The sequence below is a fragment of the Oncorhynchus gorbuscha genome, linkage group LG05 (genome assembly GCF_021184085.1).
Source record: "Oncorhynchus gorbuscha isolate QuinsamMale2020 ecotype Even-year linkage group LG05, OgorEven_v1.0, whole genome shotgun sequence".
In the NCBI taxonomy this organism is placed as follows: Eukaryota; Metazoa; Chordata; class Actinopteri; order Salmoniformes; family Salmonidae; genus Oncorhynchus; species Oncorhynchus gorbuscha.
The window spans coordinates 52625629-52643398 of NC_060177.1; the positions used below are offsets into that span (position 1 = coordinate 52625629).

Consider the following 17770-nt stretch of genomic DNA (forward strand, 5'->3'; position numbering starts at 1 on the left):
ATGAGCAGGTAGTTATCGATCAAGATATTGCTTGATAAATTGCTTACCTGGATAATTAGGAGTCAGTAGTAAGGTGAAAGAGTAAGATTTAAATTACATTGTTAAAGCTGAGTATGAGCACAAGCGATAAAACGTTGAAGATCGTGAGTCACAATCTGCAGGACATATTTGCATGTTTTAGAATGGCAAGAGACAAAATCTTTCAGGGAAACAGAATCAAATAAATAGATAAGAAAATGTACACTCCCAGATCAACCAACACTTCCCAATCTGGAGAAATTACCTGGCCATGTACATCTAAATTATTTTTTCAAGGGGGTAGGATTGAGGTGGCAGGCAGGTTAGTATGGAAATGGTGACATTTGAATAACAATCTCCCTAATCAAATGAGGGAGTGACTTCCAATACCCTGTGTTCCACTCTGGTGAGCCACCCACCCTCCATTTGCATGAAATATTCATAGAATGGACCTCCACATCTCCAAAAGGATGTCTCCTCTCCTCCTCTCCTTGCCGCTCCTCTCAATTATGAGGGAAAATTCAATTGAATCAAAGGGGAATTATCCAAATAGTGACACTCTGATACCATAACGATGTACAGTAGGCTATCACTTTCTCAGGTGTGTTTTAACCAGTGGATATCTCGTCACACCGACTTCAATATTGACTTTAAAAGGTTAGGTATATGCTCATCCTGGTAAAGATAGATACAAAAGGGATAATATGAGGATGTGGCTCTTTCTCATTTCCTACCCAACACACTGAGGAGGATAATTGACAGACAGAGCCCGGTTTCATTCCAATCCCATTGACTTTAATTAAGTCTGTTTTCAAAAGCCCCCTTGGAAACAGTTGGAGTTTCTTCCACCCTCTCAAGACCTTTAAGCCATAATTAAAAACTTGGCGACAATCACGGGGCTTTTTCATCCCAGTGCTCCTGGAGACAGAACTCCCATCAAGCACCTCTTCATGACAAATTAATCAGTGGCCCACTTCGTCTCAGTGCCCTTGCTGGGAAAACCCACGGCTCTCCAGCTTATCACTGGATCCTCCACTTTAGCCCAACTATTAATCAATTACAGTACTCTTTGGGCAGTTAGCAATCATCTTCCACCAAACCTCTTTGCACAAAGATCATTTTATTCACTCCTTAAAAGGTCCAGTGCAGTCAAAAACGTGATTTTCTTTGTGACCCTTTTAATTGGGAACAATCACTGGAAGGTACTTCATCAAATCAAGTTTTGGCACATGCACCGAATACAACAGGTGTAGACTTTACTGTGAAATGCTTACTTATGAGCCCTTTCCCAGAGTTAAAAAGTCAGAAAGAATTGCTCAATAAAAAAAAGGAAATAGTCATGCAATAAAATAACAAGACTATACTCAAGGAGTACCGGGTTAATGTGCAGGGGTACGGTGGTTGAGGTAATACAGTGAAGACCCCTTCACTTTTTTCACATTTTGTTACATTACAGCCTTATTGTAAAATAAATATATTTTTAAAAAAGGTTCCTCAATCTCCAGACGGTACCACATAATGACAAAGCAAACATGTTTTTAGACATTTTTTTTTAAAAAGTATTCAGACCCTTGACTCAGTACTTTGTTGAAGCACCTTTGGCAGCGATTACAGCCTCAAGTCTTCTTGGGTATGACGCTACAAGCTTGGCACACCTGTATTTGGGGAGTTTCTCCCATTGTTCTCTGCAGATTTTCTCTCAAGCTCTGTCAGGATGGATGTTGCTGCACAGCTATTTTCAGGTCTCTCCAGAGATGTTCGATCAGGTTCAAGTCCGGGCTCTGGCTGGGCCACTCAAGGAAATTCAGAGACTTGGCTGTGTGCTTAGGGTCGTTGTCCTGTTGAAAGGTGAACCTTCTCCCCAGACTGAGGTCCTGAGCGCTCTGGAGTAGCTTTTTATCAAGGATCTCGCTGTATTTTGCTCCTTTAATCTCTTCCCTGATCCTGATTATTCTCCCAGTCCCTGCTGCCAAAAAACATCCCCACAGCATGACGCTGCCACCACCATGCTTCACCATAGGGATGGTATTGGCCAGGTGATGAGCGGTGCATGGTTTCCTCCAGACATGACGCTTGGCATTTTGGTTTTATCAGACCACAGAATCTTGTTTCTCATGGTCCTTTAGGTGCTTTTGGCATACTCCAAGCGGGCTGTCATGTGCCTTTTACTGAGGAGTGGCTTCCATCTGGCCACTCTACCGTAAAGGCCTGAATGGTGGAGTGCTGCAGAGATGGTTGTCCAGCTCTAGGAAGAGTCTTGGTGGTTACAAACTCCTTCCATTAAGAATGATGGAGGACATTTAGTTCTTGGGGACCTTCAATGCTGCAGACTTGTTTTGATACCCTTCCCCAAATCTGTGCCTTAACACAATCCGGGCTTGGAGCTCTACGGACAATTCCTTCGACCTCATGGCTTGGTTTTTGCTCTGACATACACTGTCAACTGTGGGATCTTATGAAGACAGGTGAGTGGATGTCCAATCAATTGAATTTACCACAGGAAGACTTCAATCAAGTTGTCGAAACATCTCAAGGATAATCAATGGGAACAGGATGCACCTGAGCTCAATTTCGAGTCTCATAGCAAAGGGTCTGAATCTTATGTAAATAAAGCATTTCTGTTTTTTATTTGCAAACATTTGCAAACATTTCTAGAAATGTTTTTTGTTTGTTTTGTCATTATGGGTTATTGTGTGTACATTGATGAGAAAAAAATGGTTAATCTATTTTTAGAACAAGGCTGTTATCTAACAAAATGTGAAAAAGGTGAAGTGGTCTGAATACTTTCCAAATGCACTGTATGTACATGTACCTTAGGCAGGGGTAAAAAAGTGACTAGGCAATCAGGATAGATAATAAACAGAGTAGCAGCAGCGTATGTGAAGGGTGTGAAAGAGTGTGAAAGTGTGTCTGCGTGAGTGTGTGGCATCAATATGTGTGTGTGTGTGTGTGTGAGCATATGTAGTGTGTGTGCGTGTGTGTACAGTATGTGTATGTGTGTGTTAGAGTGACAGTGTAGTATGTGTGAGTGTGTGGGTAGAGTCCAGTGAGTGTGCATAGAGCCAGTGCAGGATAGTGTTTTATTTTTTTTATTTTGAATTGTAATTAACCATTTGTCCAGGTAACCATTCCATTAACTCTTCAGCAGTTTTATGGCTTGGGGGTAGAAGCTGTTCAGGAGTCTTTTGGCCCCAGACATGGTGCTTCAGTGCCGCTTGCCGTGCGGTAACAGAGAGAGCAGTCTATGACTTGGGTAAGTGGAGTCTTAGACCATTTTTAGGGCCTTCCTCTGATACAGCCTGGAATAGAGGTCCTGGATGGCAGGGAGCTCGGCCCCAGTGATGTACTGGGCGGTACGTACTACCCTCTGTAGTGCCTTACAGTCGGATGCCAAGAAGTTGCCATACCAAGCGGTGATGCAGCCAGTCAAGATGCTCTCAATGGTGCAATTATAGAACTTTTTTGAAAATTTGAGGGCCCATGCCAAATCTTTTCAGCCTCCTGAGGGGGAAGAGGCATTGCCCTCTTCATGACTGTGTTGGTGTGTTTGGACCATGATAGGTCCTTAGTGATGTGGACACTGAGGAACTTGAAGCTCTCAACCCGCTCAACTACAGCCCTATCTCGTTGAATGGGGGTGTGCTCAGCCCTCCGTTTCCTGTTGTCCACAATCATCTCCTTTGTCTTTCTGACGTTGAGGGAGGGGTTGTTTTCCTGGCACCACACTGCCAGGTGTCTTATCTCCTTCCTATAGGCTGTCTCATCGTTGTTGGTGATCCGGCCTACCACCGTCGTGTTGTCTGAAAACTTAATAATGTTGTTGGAGCCGCATGCAGCCTGAAAGTCGTGGGTGTACAGGGACTACAGGAGGGGACTCAGCACGCACCTCGTGTTGCGGGTTAGCGTGGTGAATGTGTTGTTGCCTATCCTCACCACCTGGGGTGGCCCGTCAGGAAGTCCAGGATCCAGTTGCAGAGGGAGGTGTTTAGTCCCAGGATCCTTAGCTTAGTGATGAGCTTTGAGGGTACTGTGGTGTTGAACCAGTCTTTCAAAGCACTTCATGGCTACAGATGTGAGTGATACGGGGCGATAATCATTTAGACAGGTTACAGGGACTATGGTGGTCTCCTTGAAACATGTAGGTTTTACAGACTGGGTCGGGGAGAGGTTAAACATGTCAGTGAAGACACTTGCCAGCTGGTCAGTGCATGCTCTGAGTACATGTCCTGGTAATCCATCTGGCCCTACGGCTTTGTGAATGTTAACCTGTTTAAAAGGTCTTACTCACATTGGCTACGGAGAGCTTGATTACAGTCATCCGGAACAGCTGGTGCTTCACTGGGCAGCTCGTGGCTGGGTTTTCCTTTGTAATCTGTGATAGTTTGCAGGCCCTACCTCATTCGACGAGCATCAGAGCCAGTATAGTAGGATTCTGTCTTAGACATGTATTGACACTTTGCCTGTTTGATGGTTCGTCGGAGGGCGTAGCGCAATTTCTTAAATAAACATCCGGATTAGTGTCCCATTCCTTGAAATTGGCAGCTCTAGCCTTAGCTTAGTGCAGATGTTGCCTGTAATCCATGACTTCTGGTTGGGATATGTACGTACGGTCACAGTTCGGACAATGTCGTTGATGCACTTATTAATGAAGCTGGTGACTAATGTGCTTAACTACTCAATGCCGTCAGATTAATCACGGAACATATTCCAATCTGTGCTAGCATTGTTAAGCAGAAATTATTTGATGATGAGATTTTTTTTAAATGGCTGCAGTGAACCTTTAACATGCTCATAGAACTTCCTTGCCAACTATTTCAGAAAGACAGCTCGAAACATTTCATGTTGAAGCCACCACAGATTTCTGAACCGAATACAGGAGTCCTTCCCGAGCTATTTCCGGCGTTCACAGGAACATTTTCCATCCTCCTCCAACATTTATGCTTACAAATAATGCATGAACGTCGAACATGTTAAATGTACAGGGTATTTGCATCCACTGGCAGGTCCCCCATTTCTGTAAGAAAGCCACTGTTGCATATTTAATGACACAGACCCGACCCAAGCCCTATCCCTGACTGTAGCGCTTCCAGGAGAAAGGGCACTCTAAACAAAAGAAATCGGATGCAAAAGAGACCTGTCTTGTCTGATGGCAGAATAAATGCCTACTGGCATATTCTAAATGTGCTTAGTTATGGGATGTGAAACACTATGCAATGCGCACACACACTAGTAGGCAGATTGGTATGCATCACAGTGAATATTCTAAATTATTGATGCCTCACAAAAAGTGCAAAGTGGACAGTAAAGCCCCTTGATTAAAAAAGGGGAGCGAGCCAAGGAATCATCTGTTATACTGTAAAGGACAATATGGACAAGGTGTCTCTATCTTTGACTAAAAACACTGTTTTCCTCTTTTCCTTTAAGGCCTTCAAAGCCTATAAGTCACTGAAGCATGGGGGTGGCTGCGGAAAAGAGAATATACTGTATATTAATGGCTCTGTTCACACTGCGCTCTACATTCAGGAAGTCTCCTGCCTTCACGCAGTGGGTGTCGCAGACACACACAAAGTCAGACACACACGCACCCCCACACACTCATAGACCATCTATCCATAGTGAGTCATTCATTACTGAGACCATGTCAAGAGCAAAATCAGTGTGCGGAAATTGCACTGTTGTCAATTTCTGTCCCCCGTATGAGTGTGGATGGAGCCTCACTAGTATGCTCTCGGAGGGAAATGCCCTCCTTCCGTCCTAGAACCAGGGCAGCTATATCCGGTTGCTGCAGGGCAAACCCCCCCCACTGTCTGGGCTCATGAGCTCATGTTACAGGCCAGCCAAGCCCTGCTATTGGGCCAGCATCAAACCCCCATCCGGCCATCTGGAGTGGAAGAAGGAACAGTACCGTACATTCTACATATGGCTCGGACACACTACGATTACCACGCACAGGACAGGATGACTGGAGGAGACGTTACGTATTAAGTCAGTTGCAATTGCAAACACAGGAAGACTTGAACAATACTGTTTTTCAATCCGCCGAATATAATGACATAATCACGGCCTATAAATAGCTGAATGTTTATTAGCGTTGGCGAGCCAGAGCCACCAGCCCCCCTTTCAAGACGATATAAACAAAAAAAAGCTTGCATCTGCTGGAGAAATGCAGCATTTAGGTGAGTAAATAACAGCAAGCGCTAAACAAATGTGGATAGACAGATAAAAGGCTGGTGTAGAGTGGCATGCTCTGCTCACTTACAGCTGGGAGCTGCAGTTAATGGAAGCTTGATTTATTTCCTCAACTTCTCTCGTGAGAATCCCCCACTATTTACTTTCATTTGCCGGGCGCTCACTGCCAGTGACTCATGATGACTAGCTTAGTCCCAAATAAGAATGGATGGAGAGGAGACGGGGACAAATGGTGCCCTGCGAGGTACCCTCCTGCACAGAGGGGGCCACATCTGTCATTATTACAGCTGTTAAGACTCACTTCTTCTTTGAAAAACAATGACTGTTTCTGACCTACTACTCAGCTGGGACAATTAGGCTCATAACCACCATGATGCAGTTATAGAGTGGGCTTCACCTGACTATTGGGATTATCAATGAATCAGAGAGGGTCAAAAAAAATAACATGACTTCATTCTGTAGGCCTGTATTGGTAGTCTAGGAGCAACATTGTATGGCTCCTGATATTGGTTTGCAGGTGTACAGGTTGTCTCCATAGGCTTTGAAGAGCCAAACATGTGTAATTGGCTTCAAACATCCTTTTCTGTTTGGTCCTGATCCGTGACTGGGACCAGACGAGTTCTGACCTCCGCTAATGATAAAGCTACTTAGGGTTCACACAACAGCTCTCCAATGGAGGTACCATTTCACCTCACTAACAGCCCCTTCCCTTTATCTACTATACATTCCTATAGGGGTTCTGAGGTACTGCAGCTCCAGACTGCTGCTAGCCCCTTGACAGCAGATGCAGTCACACAGAGTTCATTGCTTCACATGCTTTTTGCCATTTCTCTCGTTTCTCTTTCACTGTGCTCTGAGGAACTTATGATATGAGGAGAAAATAAAAACCCTGCTGTTTCCCTCCAATACCCGCGAGAGCACTGGATCCCCAACCAACTCAGAGACAGCTTCAGGAGACCTTTTTTCAACATTTTCCACCTTTGCCCCCTCCTGGAGGATTGTGCAGTTTAAGGGTTGGTGAGCACCAGAACGGCCCGTGGAGCACTTCCCCATGAGGGGAGCAGCAGCCCTTCACGCGGCTGGCTCTTTAACTACCAATTTCAAATGACCTTGAAAGCTTTGGCATGGACAGCTCCTGTAAATTATTTACACAGGATGCTTGAAAAAAAACACACAAAAAAAACACCTTCCCCTGCACTCCCAACGTACAAGGGTGGAAGTCAAATGCGAAGCGCAGCTCCTTTTCCCCGAAGGGGTATGCAGATAGGCAGAGATATAGACACATTAGTGTAAGTGAGAACTGTAGACAAAGTGGAGCTGTAGAAAGGGAGTTGGCTTTCAAATTTCTCTGAGCACATCAAAAAAGTTAAAGGACACTGGGAAAATAAAAGGCTCCTTTTGCATAATTCATTTGTGGGCTCCGTGGGTTGAGGCTCTGTGGGGGGGTTTCTGCCAATTATGACCAGAATGTTGTAAAAACACCTGCAGCGCAACTGTCCACAGCAGGGACCGTCAGGGACTGAATCCATTTCACTACTCCCGTAAAAACACAATGTGGAATCTGTACTATTTCTATCTACAGTAAATGAAGAGTAATGTGACAAAGGAATTATTATTGTTTTGATTTGACACGCAGTCTCTGAACCCCCTCCGGCATTTTACATTTAGGTCATTTAGAAAACACTCTTATCCAGAGTGACATATCGGCGCAATTAGGGTTAAGTACCTTGCTTAAGCAAACTGTTGTTTTTCACCTAGTTGGCTCAGAGATTGGAACCAACAACCTTTCAGTTACGAGCTCAACACTCTTGACCACTAGGCTACCTGCCGCCTATGTGACACAAGAACACGCAGAACATCTGTATGCCCGAGTTAGACACTTCAAATCAAACCACCTTTGATTGGTCACATACACATATTCAGCAGATGTTATTGAGGGCCGAAATGCTTGGGTTCCTAGCGCCAACAGTGCAGTAGTATCTAACAGTGCAGTAGTATCTAACATTGCAGTAGTATCCAACAGTGCAGTAGTATCCAACAGTGCAGTAGTATCTAACAGTGCAGTAGTATCCAACAGTGCAGTAGTATCCAACAGTGCAGTAGTATCCAGCAGTGCAGTAGTATCTAACAGTGCAGTAGTATCCAACAGTGCAGTAGTATCTAACAGTGCAGTAGTATCCAACAGTGCAGTAGTATCCAACAGTGCAGTAGTATCTGCAGTAGTATCATTGTATCTAACAGTAGTATATCCAACAGTGCAGTAGTATCCAACAGTGCAGTAGTATCCAACAGTGCAGTAGTATCCAACATTGCAGTAGTATCCAACAGTGCAGTAGTATCCAACAGTGCAGTAGTATCTAACAGTGCAGTAGTATCCAACAGTGCAGTAGTATCTAACAGTGCAGTAGTATCCAGCAGTGCAGTAGTATCCAACAGTGCAGTAGTATCCAACAGTGCAGTAGTATCCAACAGTGCAGTAGTATCCAACAGTGCAGTAGTATCTAACAGTGCAGTAGTAGGAAAAGAATGGAATTAAGAAAAAGAGAAATATTAGGACGAGCAATGTCGGCGTGGAATTGACTAAAATACAGTAGAATAAAAAAACAGTATATACATATGAGATGAGTAAAGCAGTATGTAAACATTATTAAAGTGACCAGTGTTCCAATTATTAAAATGGCCAGTGATTCCATGTCTATGTACATAGGGCAGCAGCCTCTAAGGTGCAGGGTTGAGTAACCGGATGGTAGCCGGCTAGTGATGGCTATTTAACAGTCTGATGGCCTTGAGATAGAAGCTGATGGCCTTACCGGACCACAACCTTACCGGGTTCAGTATGAGGCCTATCACAGCTTTGAGCTATACAGTATTTCCTGGCATTAAGAGTGATAGTAATGATAATGAACCATATGCTCTTGTTCATTAAAGGATGGATGGACAGGTTGACTGACCACAGTTCTCCTACTGTGATGGAGCTGCACCAAAAATTAGTCTGCCTCATCATTGAAATGGGCAGATGAAAATTTGATGAGGGACATCGTGCTGCTGAAATATTCTGTTTGCCTGGCAAGGACACCCCATTTTTGTTTGGGACCCTGGAGGCATGGGATCCATGCAGGCTGACACAATATTTACGCCTGAGGTGCTGTTAGCATACAAGGAGGATCCCACACTCAGCAGCCTTTTAAATATCCCATCCCCGCAAACGTTGCTTCATAAAACACAGATATCCCAGCTCTTTCCTCAGAGACAAATTGCCCGCCCAGTAACCTTTGAAGATACTGGCATGATTGGGGAAACAAACCGCTCTTCATTTCAAATTATGTTTTACTCCCTCAATTTGGCCCTTGTAAATGTATGTATAAATATTTCACCCTACAAATAAAAACTGTGCTTATCCCGATGTCCTCCCTTAGCGTTGCCTCTTACTTGAGCTACCTGGAGGATAGAGAGTTTGACGGTAAACTATAACGATAAAAGACCTAAAATTAGCACTAACCTGCTGAGTGACAATGCAAAGCTAGTCAAATGATCACAATTTTTCTAATAAATTGGCACACTAGAAGCTTACAGTTTAAAAGGGCTGTTTCATCTCATTGGGTAATGAGGATCCTACAGAAATAGACAACACTGCAGAGCAGGGGGACTGGGGAGAGGGAGCGAGGGAGGGAAGGAGTGAGGGAGGGAGGTTGAGAGCTAGGGTGGGAAGGAAGGAGAAAGGGAGGGTGCTGTTCTCTACTCATACAGAGCTTACTTCCTGAGATGACAGCAATAGTTACTCATATTCCAGCCCCCTGAAATGTTAATTTCATTAGCCGCATTAGGGTTGTCCTGTAAGTGTTGGAGTACCAGACCACGAGCAGCGGTTTTCTATTTTCATAATTCATCTGCAACCCAAAGCAAAGTTGAGACCAACAGCGCAGAAAGCATGGACGGGTTAACTCTGTTATCCTCCTAAGCCTGGACAGAGCATCATCAGTCATACAATAGGCTACTCCCCTACAGGGGAACACAGTGAGAAAAGAACTGGTGGAAAAACTAGGCTTTCGAGAGAGAGAAAAAAATGGATGCATTTGTGAACATACAGTATCTACTATGCTGATATACTGTACTATACATTCAGTGGGACCAGACAGTCAAACCTTAAAATTATTTCAAACTAAATAAAAAAACATGCACATAATGCATTTCACATAGCTACATTGTCTAGAATGGTCCATTTCTGAAGACAAATTGTTGAGAATACTAAGGAAAAGATCAATGAGAAGAGCATTGACCAAGACCAACAACAAAGTTCACAAGCAATATCATGTGCTGAGTCAACGTAATTCCACAAACTGTTACTACACACCGTGCAACTGTGTTGGGATATGTGTGTGTGTGTGTGTGTGTGTGTGTGTGTGTGTGTGTGTGTGTGTGTGTGTGTGTGTGTGTGTGTGTGTGTGTGTGTGTGTGTGTGTGTGTGTGTGTGTGTGTGTGTGTGTGTGTGTGTGTGTGTGTGTGTGTGTGTACAGGTGTCATCATGCCAGCCATCATCGACAGTATCCCTCACACAAACATACTGTAGGTGTACTAACTAAGTAATGCCTTGCAGTTTCCTCAAGACACATTGTTCATTTCCCTTATTTCAAAAAGACACCTTCAACATACAGGTACAGTTTGGCAGGGGATCCCACTTGGCACAAACTGGTTGAATCAACATTGTTTCAAAGTGTTTTGTCAACGTATTGTGACGTTGTATCACTTATGCCTATTATTGATATCTACACAACAATTATGTGAATCATGGAATACAAATTTGAGGGAGTTCCTCCTTTGTAAACTCCTCTGTGGTATTGTGCTCCACACATAATGGAAAAAAACATTTTAATTTAAGAAGACCACAAGTAGGGATTTTCAGTGGCAAGTATTCATGGATGCCAAGGGAAGCCAGGCTTCCCAATTAAAAAAAAATATTTTGTCTCTCGGTTTTTCATAATTTCCATAAATTCTAAAGAGCCTGAATGTATCTCACCGGAGAAAACATCTGAGCGAGCAAAACACCGCCCCTCGTCTCTGTATGTGTAGGCCATCGATCTGATGACGTCTGGTCAAAAAGAGTATGACATTGTTGCCGCCCATAGTATTGAATGCAAGGGAAGGAAGCCAGCGAGCATTTGGCCTCCCTTGATAAAAAAGTATAAAATAATAGCCAATCAGCGTTGAGCTAAATTGAGTGAGCTCAACTGTGAATTGTCCTGGCGCACCAAACAAAAAAGGCAAGCCAGTTTGGATTTGGATTCTCTCCAATCACATCACATACATCATTGACAGAAACAACTTTAATTGTTGCATCTTGTTGTGTTGTTGTCCTGTGGCTAGCTAGCCAAAATGGTCCCTTTACTAAATTATCCCCATCGATGGCTTTGGACTTGTGGTTTTACTACATTTTCCATACTGGCCAATAATTATAACGGTCATTCTGATCCAACCATAAATTCATACAATGTGCCCCAGTATGTTCAGTATGTAGCTAGATGTAATTTTAACTAGCTAACATTGCCAATAAAAGTGAAGTTAGGCTAGCTAGCAAGCAAGCGTTTTAGCCAGGTGAAGGACACCAAAAAAAAAACATGTACTTGAAAAATGTCAGATATTTTACCTCTATGGTATTGGTGTCCCTAAACCGGGACAGTAGTTGCTCAATATGCAATCATGTGACTAGAACGATGTTGTAAGCAACAGCCAATTCTGGGACATAGACATGTTTAATATGGGCAGAAAGCTTAGATTATTGTTAATCTAACTGCAGTGTCCAATTTACAGTAGCTATTACAATAAAAAAAAATACCATGCTATTGTTTGAGGACAGTGCACAACAACAAAACACTTATCACGACAACTGGCTTGATACATTCACATCACATTCACACATCATAATGTACTTACATTACTACTATTACTAGTACTACATTCCTACACCATAATTTGCAAATAAATTCATAGAAAATCCTACAATGTGATTTTCTGGATTTTTTCCTCTCATTTTGTCTGTCATCGTTGAAGTGTACCTATGATGAAAATTACAGGCCTTTCTCAACTTTTTAAGTGGGAGAACTTGCACAATTGGTGGCTGACTAAATACTTTTTTGCCCCACTGTATATGAGTATGAGTCTCGCTACACTTTGAGATACGTTTCTAATTTTGTCAGAAAGTTGTTCTTTTTTATTTAATGTTAAAGCGTACTGTTTGTTAGCTAGAAAATGCTAGCTTTCTGGCTCACTAACATTACATGTATGATCTGTGTAGAAATATTATTCTAATCAGAAATCCACTTGCATTGCTAGTTATAGCCTAATGTTAGCTAGCTAACATTGAACATAGTTTGTTAGCTTTAGCTACCTGCAGATTCATACTACAGCTATGACAATGTTTGTATTGGTAGTGGTATGAGTTGGGATTGTTCCAGTTCATTCTTTAACTAGCTAGCTACATGTCTAAACAAAATGATTCCACTTTGGCTGGACAATAGTGACCCATCCACTAAGCAAGATGTGGCTGGGGGGTGGTTATAGCATTTCCTTCACATGACCCATCGATGTGTCGCGTAAGCGTCATCTAATAATGCAACCACTTCACCGTACCATTTACACCTTATGTATCCTGTGCATGTGACAAATAAACCTAGATTTGATTTGATATAGCATATGTTTACCACATGGCCTCACATGTGAATGCTTAAAGAGATGGGAGTAGACAAAGAGCTCTCCAGTAGGTGTACCAAAACATTCAAGGCCCATTTTCTCAAAAGTGGGGTTTGCACATTTATCATCATTCAAAGCAGAATTACTTTCCCATTGTTCCTCAAATGCAGTGTATGATATACCATTTTCTAGCGCTGAGTCTCTACTTTTATCCAATGATAAAAACACCATTTCAAATGTTGCTACATAATACCGAATTGAGGCGGTCGGTCACATATTAATACAACTATATATTATTATTTGTTGAAAATATTTTTCACAAAAGTAGTGCACTAGTCCTTTACTACTATTAGAGGACCAATATAGATATACGTAGCGTGGGCAAACACATTTTTCAGCATCTCCCCATGGTAGTTGTATAATTAAAGAACAGTATCTTGCAGGATTCAATAGTTGGAATTGTAAGAGTTATTTCTCTGTCTCTTTCTCTGTGATTATCATTCTAATGGAATCCAGAAAGAACAAAACCCTGTCTTCAAACACTTACATCAAAAGGTTATGGGCAAAGACACAAAACATCCACATCAAATTATTATTATTTTTGGATCAAATGACATGGAAAACAACCACTTTTTGTGCAGTATTAATTTACCATCCTTCCAACCCACTTAATGTGGTTTGTAAGGATGGTAAATTAATACTGCCCAAAACGTAGTACATTACTGTATTGTCATCAAGGTTTGTACCTATAGACTTTGCATCACCATGATGGAAAACAATGCACAATACAGTAATTGAGTACATTGAGACATCAAGTGGTTTGTGATGATCTGATCTGATATTATGGCTCAGTTGGCTGAGCATGGCTCTAGCAATGCTAGGGTTGTAGGTTCGATTCCCACGGAAAACATATATCAAGCAAGCATTTTATATTCCACAAGTATTATTAGATGAGCTGTTCTGTACAGATAATTATCAGACAGAAGTTACAAATGCTGGTAAATACAAACATATATTTAGTAAAAAACCAAAAAAAACACAAAAGCCTTTACTGGTCTTGTATTAGCGGACTGATATAGACGTCTTCTGTGCGGACAATATTTTCTTCCCTGCATCCCCCTTCCACCCTCAAAAATCGCAGCATCCCCACCCCCAAACTACCGCAGCTATGTACATAACCCATAAAGTAAAATGCAACATCCATTTATGGCCAGTTATCTAAACTCTAACATTGATTTATCCTGCAATAGATGTCGTTCAATTGGTAACATACATTGTCTTCTTCTAATGCCTCTTAAGGGGAAAGTAATCTAAAAGTAAGATTAGATTACTGAGTTTGGGTAATCCAAATGTGTTACTTATTGCAATTTTGGACAGGTAACTAGTAACGGTAATGGTTTACATTTAGAAAGTAACCTTCCCAACCCTGAACTCATCCACTCATTAACTGCCGAAGGACTTTGAGAAAGACCAGAAAAGGGCAGGCATCCATTTCCTCCAGACAAAGCGGCACTGATCATGCTACCTAGCCCTCACCATAGCCAAGGCCCATAGCTGGATATTTGACGGACAGCTCTGATGGTGATGGTTTAAGGGCTTAGAAGCAAACTCACAAGACTCTCATGAGTTGTTTAAGTGGCCCTTTACCCCCCACCCTGCAACCCTTACATTGATAACGCGTTTCCTCATACTACTGTTCTACAGCACATGACTCCACTCTAGAAGCACAGGCTGTTCCAAAACTAGGCCAAAGACTGCATCATACACAAGCAATTGGAGACCAAAGCAAAAATAATTACAGAAAAACTGTATAGACACATACAGTAGCGGCAGTGCACTAACTTCATCCCTAATCTTTCTTTACCCAAGACAATAGAGTCGTGCGGAAGATTATACTGAAATTGCATCATCTTAAATCTAATTTGCTCTTCTTTGCTTTACAGAGATCTATTCAGAGTGTGCCGTGAGTTGAGTCAGTTCCGGATACACGTGTCCGTTTTACTCACTCAAAATATACAAGGGTAATCCCGAGTGGTGCAGCGGTCTAAGGCACTGCATCTCAGTGCTAGAGGCAACACTACAAACCCTGGTTCGATTCCAGGCTGTATCGCAACCGGCTGTAATTGGGAGTTCCATAGGGCGGTGCACAATTGTCCCACCATCGTCTGGGTTAGGGTTTGGCTGGGGTAGGCTGTCATTGTAAATAAGAATTTGTTCTTAAACAGACTTGCCTAGTTAAATAAAGGTTAAATGAATAAAGAAGGGCATAGGCAGATAGAATGATAGTGTCAGAGACCAGCCCCATGTCATAATGACAGTGAAAGGATACATCCCATAATACTTTTCACATCTGTGATTGGACAGGCCCCTGAGGCTGAGAGGGTCACTGCTGCAATTGTCAGGTGTGACAGACTCTCGTCTGGGGGGAAGGGGGGGACGCTCTCTGGGATTCTCTGATCCACCCAGTCTCCTTAACAACTCAAATCCCTCCACAGTCGCAGCAACACCAGTAATGGAGTGAAGCCACTCAGAGTCCCATACTGTCCACGGGCCTTAGAGGACAACTGTCTGGACACAATGGCGACTGGACTGTGTGTGGATCTGAATGTTAGGCTGGACAACTCTCTTCCAAGACTGGCGAACACATTTCACAAAGTCATGTCTGTGTTTTGTATAGTACTGCATTATTAATTAACAGGCATTGTGGGCTGGGGTGGTGCAAGTGTAAAGGTGGGTGGTTCTATGTCGGAGGATCGGGAGGAAAATATTGCGCTTTTTCTACCCGTCCTATTTGTCTCCCCCACTAATCCATTTACTCTGTAAGAGCTTATCTTTCTGTATTGACTTTTTATTTTATTTTATTCAATTTGGACTTTAATTCTTTTTTTTTTTTTTTTTACATGGAGCTGTTTTCCAATGAGAGAGGTGGTGGCAGGAAACAGATAGGAATGAGGTTAAAGGGAGAGAGGCCAAAATGCCACTGTCAGGCTCTGCCCACAGGATCCTTGTTGTGGAAAAATAAATCAATCCTGTTAGCACGCAGAAGTATTCCTCCACACTTGTATAAATCAGGTTGACCATGTGTCTCCATAGTCCCAGCCAAAGGAAATCACCTGTTCCACTCAGTTAGACAGTGAGATTGTGTGGAAGGATTTTCCCAGTGGTTTCTGAAGAATTTGAACAGCCAAAAGTTGGCCCCTGGAACTCTAACTTGAGACAGGTGAGTGAAACTTAAACTTTAGCGGAGAATGGTTCAATGTGATAAACAGTTGTTCGTGTCAAGGTCCTTTTCAACCCACTGTGATGGGTGCTGAGACAGGACCACAGGCAAATGAATACAGCATTAGTGGGGCCTCTGTCTCTCTGACACTGTGGTCTCTCCTGACAGCTTGACATGTCTCCTATCATTGTGTAGTAGAGGAAGGTGGGCGAGGAGGTCAGAGGGATAATGGCTATGCCAATATATTATACCCAACAACTGGAGCCATCCGTCACATCTGACACGGCTCCATCCCCAAAACAAGAGAATGGGCACCAGGGTCACTCTCACCCTAATCCACTTATCAGGGACAGAACCCTATTTTCACCCCTTATTTAAGTGTTTCCTGATTGTAACAATATTATTCATTTCGACATGTGTTTGTACAATACAAACCGAGGGTTTTCAAATGCCTTCTGAACACAGACAGGCTTCACACCATTATTACTTGTAATGTTTCTACTTTCTACTCAACTTAATCCAACCCAGCTGGTGATTATTTAGATGCTGCCGCATCAGGCTTGAGCGCCTGTGGTGCGCTTGTTTTTGGAGCTGACAGATTCATTTCAGCCGGTGGGAAAACAAAGACCCCACGTACGCTAAGAGTGACCAGAGCGAAGGTCTGAGGATGGTTTCCTTATTTTTTGTTTGTTGTTCTATCCTTTTAAAAAACGGCGCAAGGACAGAATGGGACAAACGGATACATCCGGTTTGCTCTCGTCCGGGGTGTTTCTCAAAGAAGTTTGCGCTAGCGAAGGGACATGCAAGCTGCGGTCCTTTCTCCTTGGGGCCACTTAGAACGGACGACATCAGAGAATCTTTGCCAAAGGAACCTGATGAGGATGTTTGTTACTCTGACTAATGATACATCTTTTGCGTGGTATGATTCTGAATTGTCTATATTCCTTCTGTATGGGGCTATAAATAGAGTGCTATCCGGTGGAAATATAAATTACCACGGCAGCCTTTGTGAACAAGCATAATCTAAATGTCCAAGCATTATCAGAAGAGTTCAGAACAAAATCCCTGAAACAAGGCTCAAATCAGATTTCATCAAAATAGGAAATTATAAAACAATTTAGCCTGCCTTTCACAAGTAGCATTGCATCTTACTCAATTAGGGGGCCTTGGCTTTTGTTGCTCTACCCGATTAGGTTTAATCACCGGTTGATTATATGCGCTCCTCATGTCAAGGGGAAATGAGCCGTGGAGAGGGGGAGGAGGGGGAGAGAGAAAAGGGGGAGGAGGAGGGGAGGCGGAGGAGGAATGGGATGAGAAGCAGAGGAGGTGGTGGAGGAGGCAACGGCGGCAGTTCTGTCCCTGTGCTGATGGGCCTGATGTCATTACAGAGCCCTAGGCCATTTCTCTCAGTGTTTGCAGTCCATTTATTGAAACACACACACACACACACACACACACACACACACACACACACACACACACACACACACACACACACACACACACACACACACACACACACACACACACACACACACACACACACACACACACACACACACACACACACACACACACACACACACACAGCCATCAGGGAGGCCATCTCATCCCAATCATTCAAACACTGCAAGCGCTTCCCAATACTAAGGGATGGAT

General features: G+C 43.0%; 1 protein-coding gene across 7 annotated transcripts in view; it reads right to left on the reverse strand.

The window, feature by feature from the left end:
• Nucleotides 1–17770, reverse strand: part of LOC124036024 (netrin-G2-like) — a 57479-nt gene that overhangs the window by 28191 nt on the left and 11518 nt on the right. The window lies entirely within an intron of this gene.